Consider the following 13213-nt stretch of genomic DNA (forward strand, 5'->3'; position numbering starts at 1 on the left):
AAGGAGTTTGCAGCACTGTACTCTGTACTAATAGTTTGCTCAGACAGAGAGTGCTAGGAACAGGTACCTGAAAGAATAGGAATACAAGATGAGGAGTTAGCCCTGATCCCATGTCAAGTACAAAAACTGTAAGTGTGACAGTACCAGGGGTAAACATATGACATATTTGCAGATTGACTTCACGTGCACCTGACATGTTTCCAGGACCAGCAAAGAAATACACACACGCACACACACACACACACACACACACACACACACACACACACACACACACACACACACAGCACAGGTCAGGGAATGTAGATATTGTGACTAAAGAAAGTAAAATACTTGTTGCAACTGTTGTCATTGCCACTTTCCACTAAAGGACGTGTCCTGAGTTATATATTGTATAGCAGTTAGTTCTCTGGATGGTTAACAGTAGATTTATGCCTGTCAAATTGCACTCTAGATATTGATGTAATTGCCAGTCTGATGCCAATAAGTAAAGTTTAATGAAAGATCAATTAAACAGACTGAACCTTTAAAATTAGATTTCATAAATACATTAAATTAAATATAACTGACACTTAAAATAATTATAAAAGACAGAGGGGTAAATGTATGAAGCAGTGATAAGAGAGGAGAAGTGAGCCAGCGGAGAAGCTGCCCTTGGCAACCAATCAGCTGCTCTGTATAATTTTATAGTATGCAAATTATACATTTTACTTTAATGCTGATTGGTTGCCATGGGCAACTTCTCCACTGCCTCACTTCTCTCTTATCACTGCTTCATACATTTACCCCAGAATGTAGTTTTTTTTTAATATTTTTGTTTTATTTTACCAAAGCATAATTTTGTATATAAGTTGTATATTATTACTTTATATTCTGTAAGTATAACCATTGCAATTTGTACATATAGTCATCATTAGGATAATGGTTGGATATCTAGAAAGACAATATTATTATTATTATTATTATTATTATACAATTACACTGTAGTTATAAAAACAAAGAGTCTCAAAACATGATTACAAGTAGAGTAATGACATTACATTAACCAGTATATATCCCGGACAGTATAAAATAAATATAAGTATCACCCAAACAAGTTATCAGGTACAGTTTTGTATGATGTAGTCACAAGTACAGTAATATAATCGTATGCAAAGTATAACAATTATGATGGAAGGTTATGCAATAGTGTTACTAGTACCCTCCAATAACTATGGAGGGGGTGGCTGCTGCACACTGTGTACCCTAAGGCAGTGAATGATGTGTGAGTGCACCCACAAGCTGGGAAACCTCACCCAGCTTGACACAGAAATGATTGACAAAGCATTTTATTGATTCTATGGGTGGTGGTGCTTGACTGTTGGTGGAGCAATTTGGTTACTTCTGATAACAAACGAGACTCCCACATGCTAACTAGCTACATGACCCCCAACTTGTGGGTCTGATCAAAGATTGTTGGCTACCTTAGAGTACAGCATGAACAGAAGCCACCCCTTCCATACTCATTGGTAGGGTACCATGTAAAACTATAATTTAATCTTCCGTCATGATTGTTATACTTAGCATATGGTGATAGTAATGCAATTGTAATTACATTATATGCAACTATACCTGATATCTTTTGTTTGAGTGGTAACTATACTTATTTCATAGTGCCTGGGAGATACACTGCCTAATTAGATGAGATTAATCTATATTGTACAGAAGTATGTTCATATTTCAAATACCACAGGAATTTTATTGATTCTAGTGGCATTTTATTGTGTGGGGCATGCCAGAATGAAACGTTTGGGTTATTACCCTATATACTTCTAATATTTTTTCGCCTCATTTTAACTACTGTGTCACAGGTTTATTCTTATTGATTGTATTTTCTGGTTTCACATTCAGACCAGACCTTGCTTAAGTAATAGAGAATTTGATTTTCTGGTTTATTTTTTGGCTCTTTATTGTAGAAGACCAAGCAATACCAGTAAAACTTTTTTACCAAAATATAACATTACCTTGTGTTCTCACTTATACTTGTAATCAGGTTTTGAGACTCTTTGTTTTTATAACTACAGTGTGATGTTTTAGTACATACCAATGAATGCTATACTTTAATTACACATAATTATTAGTAGAGTGAGTGCCACAACAAAAGACAGTACTTTATGCTTTGTGTTTTATTTGAATTGATTTCATTGTCATGGGTGCACCCCCACAGATTTATTCTCTTATACCGAGGCCCAACAATGGGGAGGAGGGTTCAAAAGGGACACCCATCCCAGACCCCTAGGTTCAAAGGGGCCCCAAGGATCAGAGGGGCACAAAACAGGGCAGCTGTGCCTACATTTGACCTACATGCAGGCCAGTGCTACACAGCTACACACAACAAAATAAACAATAAAGCTAACCAGCCAAGGTAATCACCCATAGCAAACCCCCCCAGTGACTTTATTCACATTGAGCCCCAACAGCCCTCGATAACTTGTACCTGCGGCGCCATGGTTGGGAATGACGGCAATATTATGGTGTCATTACATGCAACAATGTGCACGTGCTGGCTCTTGTGTCCTACTCTCTGACTGCTGCCGCAGCCATTGAAGAGCAAGAGGAAAGACCATGCTTGCAGCGTTACCTGGCTGCAAGCAGAAGAATCAAGCTGCAGCAGCACTGCCTGTCTGCTCTGAGGCAGCTGATTGTGTAGTAAGTCTATATTAACTTTCATTTTATTCTGATGTAACTATATAACTATATATATATAACTATATATATATAACTATATATATATATATATATATATATATACATACATATATACACACCGCGTCTCTCTTGGGTTCAACTTCAGCAGGGTGGGGGTGGGATTAGAGGGACTGTGCTTTTCCCTACATTGTCTAAAAAACCGTACTAATACCACTACTCATGTTTATTTTTTATGCCCCTCATTTCCGTGGTTTATTTTAATTTATATATCCTATTACATGCACTCTAGGGTGTATTTTTATACTGAAAATATAAAATGATACTGTGATACATTCCACTAGTCAATAATGATTTAAGTATAAATATTCAGCAAAATACTAACATAAGTTGTTTTAATTGTGATTAAATATTATATATAAAACAGCATTTTAGTTTTATGTTCCTTTAATATTAATATGCTATATTTTTTCTGCTGAATATGTTGCACAATAAATAGGGTAATTAAACTGTAAATGATGTAGTCGTTCACCCTCTCTCTTTCTCTTCCATTTTACAGATTACTAAATAGCCTTCCACTTGTTATATGGTGTTTATTTCTCAAATTTCTGGTAATGCAACTTGAAAAAGCGGTAATACATATACACAGCATTTTTCAGATTATTAGTGTTCCAGCTCCATTAAGCAATTTTCCATCTTTTCACTGGACCAAGTGTTGCCTATTCAGCACATTAGGGTGAATTGATAGCACAATTATAAACAACACAAATCACAAATATTTCACAGCACTTATCATTCCAGTATGCCCTTTGGACAAAAAATAAAACATTGTACACTTTACAGAATGCAACATCTTATTTTCATTTCTAAAAAGAGGAATTGCCTATTCAGTGTAAGAGTACTGCAATCATTTACACTTCAAATTAGTGCGACAATTACAAAAAAGAGCAATAGTTTACGCAGATCATTGTTGCTTTAACATAATTGCAATTGTTTAAAGTGGTGTAATAATGTAACATTACTTGTTTAGACAGCTTTATTCCTTTTGCAATAAGTCACAGGTAACATTTCCATTTTTTTAAACAATTTTTCAGCCATAAAAGAAATTTGTGGATGTTAACAGTAATTTGGCAAGTTTTGCCTATATAGTGATTTTTCTAACTATTTACACTATAGCCTATTAATTTGATTGCTCCATTCTAAACCAATCAAGTATTAACACATTATATACAGTAGCTTGCAAAATATGTAAGAGGATCATAAAAGTAGATTTTATACAGTATAAGTGGAAAGTGTTTCTAATTTCAGTAGTTATCAGACACTTGTATGAATCTTTTAGTGGAAATTTAATTTTCGATGATGCTATCTGGAATGGTCAGATGAAGGTAAATGGCAACCAGCAACACCATTCAGTTTTCCTATCACCCCATAAAAAAGGCACAGGGACATTAACAATGTTTGGCAACAGAATATCGACATGGTACAACACTGAGCATTCTAACTGCTTGTCCATTCTCTGATCCTCTGTAACCTTTCATTGTTTATGCTTCATAAGTTATATAATATTAACGGAAATCCCAGCGAGCGTTTCTAAGAGAAGTATTTATACTGTAGTAGCATATAAGTAGTCTAAAAAAAACAAGTAATGAAAAGATTTGCTCACAAAATAGGTGCTTTTTTCACAGGGGAAAAAAACACTAAAATCAATTATTCTCCCCTGTTCTGGGCAAGTAGTTGATGAATGGCACCATTGCATCGTTCTGGTCCTCCCTCAGCAACTTGACTGCCTGGTCTCCCACTAATGTCTAGATCCGGGGCATGAATTTCAGGATCTGGATTTGCTGTGAGGATTCCTATTCTGGCAGATCATTACACGTTTCTCAGTTTCTGCACCACTTCCTCAGGGGCTAATTAGTACACAGTGGAGGGTGATGTTTTTTTTTATAGTTATATTACTCAACAACTTGAGTAAAAAAATAGTGTGATATGCTTAACTGTTAACTTGCCTTGTAGTGGAGAATTGTGTTTATTCCTGGCACAAACTAGATGTATATAAAATAATAATGTAGACATAAATACATCAGCAAAAGATGTACTGCAAAAAAAATAAAAAAATAAAAAAATAATTGCATGCAAAAAAATATAGATATCTTCCAAAAAATACATATCTTACATGGTCATAAGCAGTACTTCTAGTGCATATATTCTTATAAGAAGTAATTATCTCATTATTGAAAGGCGATAACAATACACTCAACGGAAGATGTGAAAATAAGTGAGAGTGTTTTAGGAAGAAATGTATGAAAATTTAAATGAATGTATAATAGGCATAATTATTTCCTAATTTGCTGCCTAATATTGGCTAATATTGTCGTGGTTTCTGTTAGGCCAACCTTTGTGTCACATACCAGTCTCTTACCTATTATGGTCAATGTGCAGGATAAATTTGAAATGTAGTTATGCCTAATGCATAGATACGGGTGTAGGGACTTGCTAACAAAGAGCAAGTTCGTGAAGCTCCTCAGACAGAGAGCTTTGTTCACCCGGCTGACGGTCATTAGGTTGACAAGACTTATGTCGACAGTCATTAGGTCGACAACTATTGGTCGACATGCACTATGTTGACATAGTCATTCGGTCGACTTGAACAAGGTTGACATGGAAAAAGGTCGACATGAGTTTTTCACATTTATTTTCATTTTTTGAACATTTTCATACTTTACGATTCACGTGGACTACAATTGGGAATGGTAACCTGTGCCGAACACAGCGAGTCACCTTGCCTGAAGCATGGCGAGTGAAGTGAGCCATGCGAGGGAACACGGTGCACTAATTGGGGTTCCCTGTCACTTTACGAAGAAAACAACACCAAAAAAGTAAAAAAAAACTCATGTCAACCTTTTTCCATGTCAACCTTGTTCATGTCAACCTAGTCACCCTGTCGACCTAATGCATGTCGACCAATAGTGGTCGACCTAATGACCCATACCCGTTCACCCTCTGATCGTCAGAGCTCTCTGACTGTATACAAAATGGTCGAGGAAGCTGTTGCTAATACCGAGCCACAGCAGCTCCATGTCCTCACATCTTCCAGTGGCCTCCTGTCTGCAGACTCCTCCTCTCCTCAGACCCAAGTCCGTGTGAGTCAGTAGGTGTATGTAAGAGTATGTGTGTGTATACATGTTGAGTCTCCCACATCCAGAATGCTTGGAACCAGAAGTACCCTGGATATCAGATTTTTCTGTATTCTGGAATATTTGCATACCATAATGAGATATCATGAGGATAAGACCCACGTCTAAACACAGAATGCATATATGATGTATATACACTTTATACACAAAGGCTGAAGGTAAGTTTATACAATATTTTTTAATAATTTTGTGCATGAAACAGTTATCACTATTTTAGGTGTGCTCATAATATTCTGGATTCTGGAATATTCTGGATAATGTAATTCTGGATATGGGAGACTCAACATATATATATATATATATATATATTTATTTATTTATATATATATATATATATATATATACACTACTCCATCTCTACCTCCTAAGGCCACCATCACTAAACAAAACATTGAGGCTATCGACACCACTTCCCTATCCACCCTGCTCGACTCACTTCTCTCTACTATACTATCTCTCTCATGCTCTGAACAAGTCACTTCCCTATACAATGCATCTCTTACTTCTGCTTTTGACTCTGTCACTCCACAGACCACTATTCACCCTCAGAGAGCAACACATCAACCATTGCACAGCAAATACACCAGATACTGTATCTGCAAAAATGCTCATGTACTGCTGAGCTACAGATGTATCTGTCATGTACTGGTGAGGAAGTCATGGCCCTCATCCATCTCCCCCTCCACCTCCCTACATGACCCTATCCCCTCCCACCTCCTCTATTATCTCTCTCTTTTTGCCTGTTCCCATCTAGCCCACCATCTCAGTCTATCTATCTCATCAGGTACTGTCCCCTTTGTGCCTTCACGTATGCACTCATCTCCCCTATTCTTAAAAAATATACCCTTGATCCACACACTGTCTCCAACTAACAAATCATCTCTCTCCTCCCTTTTGACTCCAAACTCCTTGAGCATATTTTCTACAACTGCCTTACTGGCTTTCTTTCCTCCCACTCACTGCTTGACCCATTCCAGTCTGGCTCTGTGCAATCCACTCCACTGAAACTACCCTCACAAAAGTCTGCAATGACCTTCTTTTTGCTAAATCAAAGGGCCACTACGCTTCTTTCCATGACCTTTCTGCTGCTTTTGACACTGTGGATCACCCTCTCCTACTGCAAATCCTTCACTCCCTTGGTCTGTGTGATACTGCCCTCACCTGGCTATCCTCCCACCTCTCTGATCATTCCTTTTCTGTCTCCTCTCATGACTCCATCCCCCCCACTTCCACTAACTATAGGTGCCCCCCAAGTTTTTATTCTTGGTCTACTCCTTTCTCACTATATGTCCTCTTTAGGTGAGCTCATTAGATCTTTAGACTTACAATATCATCTCGATGATGATGATCATCAAATCTTCTTTCTTCCCCTGACCTTTCCCTGTTCTCCTCACTCATGTATCCAACTGCCTATCTGCGATCTCTTCTTGTATGTCCCAGTGCTTTCTTATACTTAACATGTCTAAGACTGAGCTGATCATCTTCCCACTGTCCCGCACAACCTCACCTCCCACAATTTCATTATCTATTGGTGGCTCTACTATCTCCTCCCTCTCCTTTAAACCATACATTCAGCACCTCTCACAAACTTTTTGTTTTCATCTCTAAAATAGTTCCAAGATCAGACCCTTTGTCACTCAGAATGCCACTAAGACACTTATCAACTCACTGGTCATCTCCAGACTGGACTACTGTAATCTTCACCTTCCTGGCATCCCTGACAAATGCCTCTATCCACTCCAATCTATCCTTAATGCTGCTGCCTGGCTCATCTTTCTTACCAAATGTACTACATCCACTTCCCCTGTCTTACAAGTCCTTCACTGGCTTCCCTTCCCCTTCAGAATACAATTCAAGCTTCTCACACTCACAGAGCTTTCATCCACTCCTGTCCCATTTACATCTCTGACCTTATCTCCCTTTACACTCCTGCCTGTCCTCTTCACTCCACTAATGCACGTCACCTCTCCTGCCCACTTATTACCTCCTCCACTCCTACCGCCAAGATTTTGTACATGCTGCTTTCTCTGGAATTCTCTGCCTCTCCCCTTCAGACTATCCACCTCTCTATAGAACGTCAAATGGGCTTTTAAGACATACTTCTTGACCAAACCCAGCCATCTCTCATCCTAACCCTCTGTCCTATGCTTACTGTCTACCCCATCTGTGTCACCCCTGTCTGTCTGTCCCTTCTATTTAGAATGTAAGCTCTCATGAGCAGGTCCCTCTTCCCTTATGTGATTTTCCTTCTCTCACTTAACCTATCTTCTATCCAATAATCTCTTCAATGGCACCTATTCCCTTGGTTTTCTGCCATCCTGATACTTACTTCAGCGTCATCTTCTGATGCAGCTATGTTTATATAACCTGTACTTTTCCTATATTGTCTTGAATTGTATGTCACTGTTTTCTTGTATTGCATTTCATTTACTCTAATTGGGATTTTCAAAGTTCATGTGGTACCATATAAATAAAGGATAATAATAATAATAATAATAATAATAATAATATGGAAAAAATGAATAAATATATATATATATATATATATATATATATATAGAGAGAGAGAGAGAGAGAGAGAGAGAGAGGTGAGTCTCCCATATACTGAATTCCACTAATTGCTTGGTCATACAAGTTGAAGGCTGTATGTATTGTTGTCGTCATTATAGAGTTCTAAATCTATACGGGATAGAGAAATGTTATCTACATTGAGTTTTCTGCAGTTATGAATGCCAGGCCCATATGATTGTATTTGAGATAAACTAGAAGTTTTGGAAGAAGTGACTGAGGGGACTTAGTACATCAACCTTGCCAGTACAATATTGGTCTGGAACCATCAGGAGTGTGGGATTATCCTGGGATTCCACTCTCCGGGAATTGGTGACTATACTGTAAATTGACCTATTGGAGCTGATGTGAAAAAGATGGAAATGTCCCTGTTTCAATTGTAGAGTTTGTGGAGTAAATGTCAGTGTTTTTAACTACTTGGCATTGGATACGTATCTATGTGGTCCAACCCATAAAACTCAGATGACGTAAAAGGGAAAAGATACCTTTATGGGAATTTACCAAGCAGGCTTACAAGTAAGCTTTATGTAAGTGTACATGCAAATTGGTGGTACACATGGGGGTATATTTACTAAGCTCCCGATTTTGACTGAGATGGTGTTTTTTCTTCAAAGTGTCATCTCGGGAATTTACTAAACTCAAATCTCGGCAGTGATGAGGGCATTCGTATTTTTTTACGGCTGTGTTTTAAAAATACGAATGAATACACCATCGGTCAAATGCGGCTATTTAGGTATAGAACTCAGTCATTTACTGTGCATTCGGATTTGAAATCTCTACCGTGAAAATGCATGTGCGGCCGTGAAAAAAATGCAAATCGTAAAAAAAGCCTAAAAATAAGTAGACCTGCTTTTGAGAAGCGTGTTTACATGTGTTTCCAATTCTACATTACTCACACCTGAATTTTTGGACCTTTAAAAGGGACCCAAGCACATTTTTAACATCTCTCACTCTGAAATGGCTGCTACCGTGTGTAGTACTGATTTCTTGTTTGCTGGGGGATACCTGAGACTGCTTCATGAGGCAACAATAAACCAAGGCCAGGAAACTGAACATGGTCAGCAGGTTGTACAGGTTCCGCGTAGGCTGGCCAGGCCTGTTTTTTTTAGGGGGCGTTTAAACTTGAACAAATTGCCCGATGACCAGGTTATACAGATGGTCCGGCTAAATAGATAAAACATTTTCCGTCTGTATGACCTTGTCAAACTGAACCTAGACCCTGAGACAGCACGCTCTCGCTCTGTCTCAGGCCTGCACAAACTCCTGGCTGTGTTGCACTTTATGGCTACTGGCAGCTTCTAGCCTGTGACTGGTGATGTAATTAGTATCTCACAGGCCACCTTTTCTAAATATTTATTTCAGGTAAGTTAAAACATACATACACGTCTATGTCTAAGTGGTGCTTCTGTTATGTAATATAACACAGTATTGTATTGATTACAGGTCATGACACTCACCTTAAATTTTGTACTGTCCACTCAGGTTTTGGATGTCTTGGATGCCCACATAGATGCCTCTCTCTGCTTCCCTACTAAAGTTCTAGTCCCTACCCAGGAGTTGCAGTGGCATGCAGTCAGGGTAGCTTTCTCTGAGCTTGCTGGCATGCCCAATGTGGTGGGTGCCATAGATTGCACACACGTTGAGCTGAGACCACCTAGGGGCAGGCAATATATTTATACCAATAGACATCTGGGCCAATCCAATAATGTGCAGGTAGTTTGTGTAGCAAATTAAACAAACACATATTCTGTGTGAATAATTTATTACCTTGAACACAGGCATTTTTTGTGTAACAAATCAATAAACATTATTTGTAACAAACTATTTGCTGCAGGTGTCATTATTTTTTTTCGTGTGTGTGTGCTGGGTGCAGAGGATTGCCCTGGTTCGTTGGTCCGGGTTCTGCTGGAGCGTCTAACTGGGGAGGTAACTGGGGTCTGGCTTGGTGTAGTTGTTCCCAAGCTAGAACTTAGTTGGTGTGATGCCAACACATTAAGGATTTGGCTGAGGTTATTTAGGTTTGCAGTGAGTTGGCTATTAGCAGCAGTGTTGCTTGCAATAATTCTGGACAGGTTTTCGTTAATCATTTGGTTGTGTTGAATCTGTTGAATGAGGGCTTGTTGCTGCCGCTGTTGCTCATCCATGATGCGTTGCAGATTGGCTTGCATTTGGGTGTTGTCTGCCCTCATCTGCTCCATTGAATTGGCAATTCTGCCAACCTGAACTATCAGTCTGCCTGAATTCCGACTGAGTCACGGCAGATGATGGGGCAGACTGGCAAGGTATTGGGTGTGGGTGTTCAGGCACGCATAGTGTTGCGCCTGTTGTGTGGCCCAACTGCTCCAAAACTCGGGGGCCATTTGTTGCTGGAGTGGTGTTGGGCTCAATTGGGGGCTGTGGGATGTTTGGGGTGGTTGGGGTATGTCCTGCAGCATGGTTGTCTGGGTAAGATGTATGGCTTGCCGGTGTAGTGTGTAGGTATCCTGCTGGTCACTTTCCTGCTGGGCATCCTCGGCCATGATGGGTGGTTCTGTATGGGGTTGAAGACAGCCACTATTTAGTCATTATTTAGCATTGGTCTAATTATAGCTTTACGTCAACATGCATTGCTTCTTAATATTCATGTTGGTATTGATAAATAGATTGTTGCCTAAACTTCACAATTTAGCTCACCTTTTTGTATAAATATGTTGCTTTTAACGTTCACTACTCAGTTGAAAAATGTTTAAGGGAATTGTTGGACTCGAACACGAAGAACTCTAATAAATACAAATTACTACATTTACATATTGTGTATGAAGCTTCCTTTTGAAGAACACACACAATACAATAAATGTGTTGAACCATACACTCATACATTGTTCAAGGCAGTCAGTGGTCTGGCCAAAACTTAAACAAATATAGTGGTAAAAAATGTAAACATTAACAATGGTGGAAAAGGTCTTAAGGTGTCCTATGTTTAGAACTGGTGATGTTGGGCATGCAAAACAATTGGATGAGACTTAACATTTATGTAGCTGTTTCTAGCAAACATTAAAAAAAAATATTTGTTGCTATGCCCAACATCACCTCTGAAAATTATGCTAAAAAAAAAACCTAAACCCCCATGTGCTTGCTGTTGATGATTATTACAAGGATGAATGTTTATTTGTGACACATTTTTTTTGCTGTGCACAAACAGTGGGGCAGATGAATTAACCTGGAGAAGACATAAGGAAGTGATAAACCAGTGATATGTGCAAGGTGATAAAGACACAAGCCAAACAGCTCCAATATGTAAATTAACAGTTAGGATTTGTTTGGCTGCTGCCTTTATCACCTTGCACATATCACTGGTTTATCACTTCCTTATGCCTTCTCCAGGTTAATACATCTACTCCACTGTTTTTTAACTTCTTTACAAGTAATTGTTATGTTTACTCACCAGACAGCTGAGGAAATTGAGGATCCTCGCTTTGTGGGCTGGCCAAAATGGTTTGTGGTGGCAGGGCCGACACTATGGAGATGCGCCGTTGTGGTGGTGAGGATGCTGCTGGTGATTCAGCCTCAAGACGGCGTCTCTTGGTTGGCCTCCTATGTTGAGGATCCGAGCCCTGTGATGGTGCCTTAGTGGAGGGGGGTTTGCTGAAGAAGAACCTATGTGATAAGATAAACATTAACATTCTGCTTTTCTCTGTGTTTTCAGAATATGTGTTTCCACTAAATTCTTACCTGCATCGCCAGCATCTGCATCTCTTGGCAGTGTGGGATGTGGCCTAGCTGTGCTGCTTCTCTTTCGTACTGTAAAAATATGAAGAATGTACTAATGAACATACTATTATGTTTATCTGTTAATGAAAATTCCTTATTGTGATGTAAACATATGTGGAACCTGATGAGAAGTAAACTCAACTATGCTTATGCTTTTCTGCCTGACTTCATTGGGTGTGTATAGTTGAATTAAGAAACAATTTCACCAACCAATCCATACACAAAGGTGCATAATGCACAATATTATACTACTTAAAACCCAAACTTGGGGGTAAATTTACTAAGATGGGAATTCTATTTGAGATGAGATGTTGCCCATAGCAACCAATCAGATTCCAGGTATTATCTTATAGAAGGTGCTAGATAAATGTGAAGTAGAATCTGATTGGTTGCTATGGGCAACATCCCATCTAAAATAGAACTCCCATCTTAGTAAATGTACCCCTTGGTAGCTTGACACAACCAGAATATAGCACGATATGTTACTAAATTTTGCTGCTAACAACAAACCACTACCCACAAATATCTACAACAAATTGTAAGCATCAAAAGAAAATATGCTTGAAAAATCACATCAACCACACAAAAGAAAACCCAGATCAACACACAATAACCATAACTCCATTGAAAAAAAAAAAACATTTCACAAAACACATGAATCACACTTCATTAAAATACACCTACAACAATTTACTTTTGAATTAAAACACAAAAAAAGGCAAAGAAAACCTGCTAAATTGACAATACAAAGGAAAAAAACTAAACTAATTGTGATTAAAACTACATCACCAACACATTATAAGAATGAACCAACTTACAATCACAATTAGCTAGAAGACATTTCAGACAACTAAGGACAAAGCACAGATGTTAAAATTATAAATAAAAAACAATAATAAACTCACCATCCTGCCTTGGCCGATCCGAATCCCGGCCATGAGTCGCACCAACCACTTCTGGCGGGATCAGAGTATGCAAAGGCTCCTCCCAATCCCGATAGGACACTCGGAAGGGGT

General features: G+C 38.7%; 1 protein-coding gene across 3 annotated transcripts in view; it reads right to left on the minus strand.

The window, feature by feature from the left end:
• Positions 1-13213, minus strand: part of CNTNAP2 (contactin associated protein 2) — a 2955022-nt gene that overhangs the window by 2741687 nt on the left and 200122 nt on the right. The gene's annotated exons all lie outside the window — the stretch shown is intronic.

Source organism: Pseudophryne corroboree, chromosome 5 (genome assembly GCF_028390025.1).
Source record: "Pseudophryne corroboree isolate aPseCor3 chromosome 5, aPseCor3.hap2, whole genome shotgun sequence".
Classification (NCBI taxonomy): Eukaryota; Metazoa; Chordata; class Amphibia; order Anura; family Myobatrachidae; genus Pseudophryne; species Pseudophryne corroboree.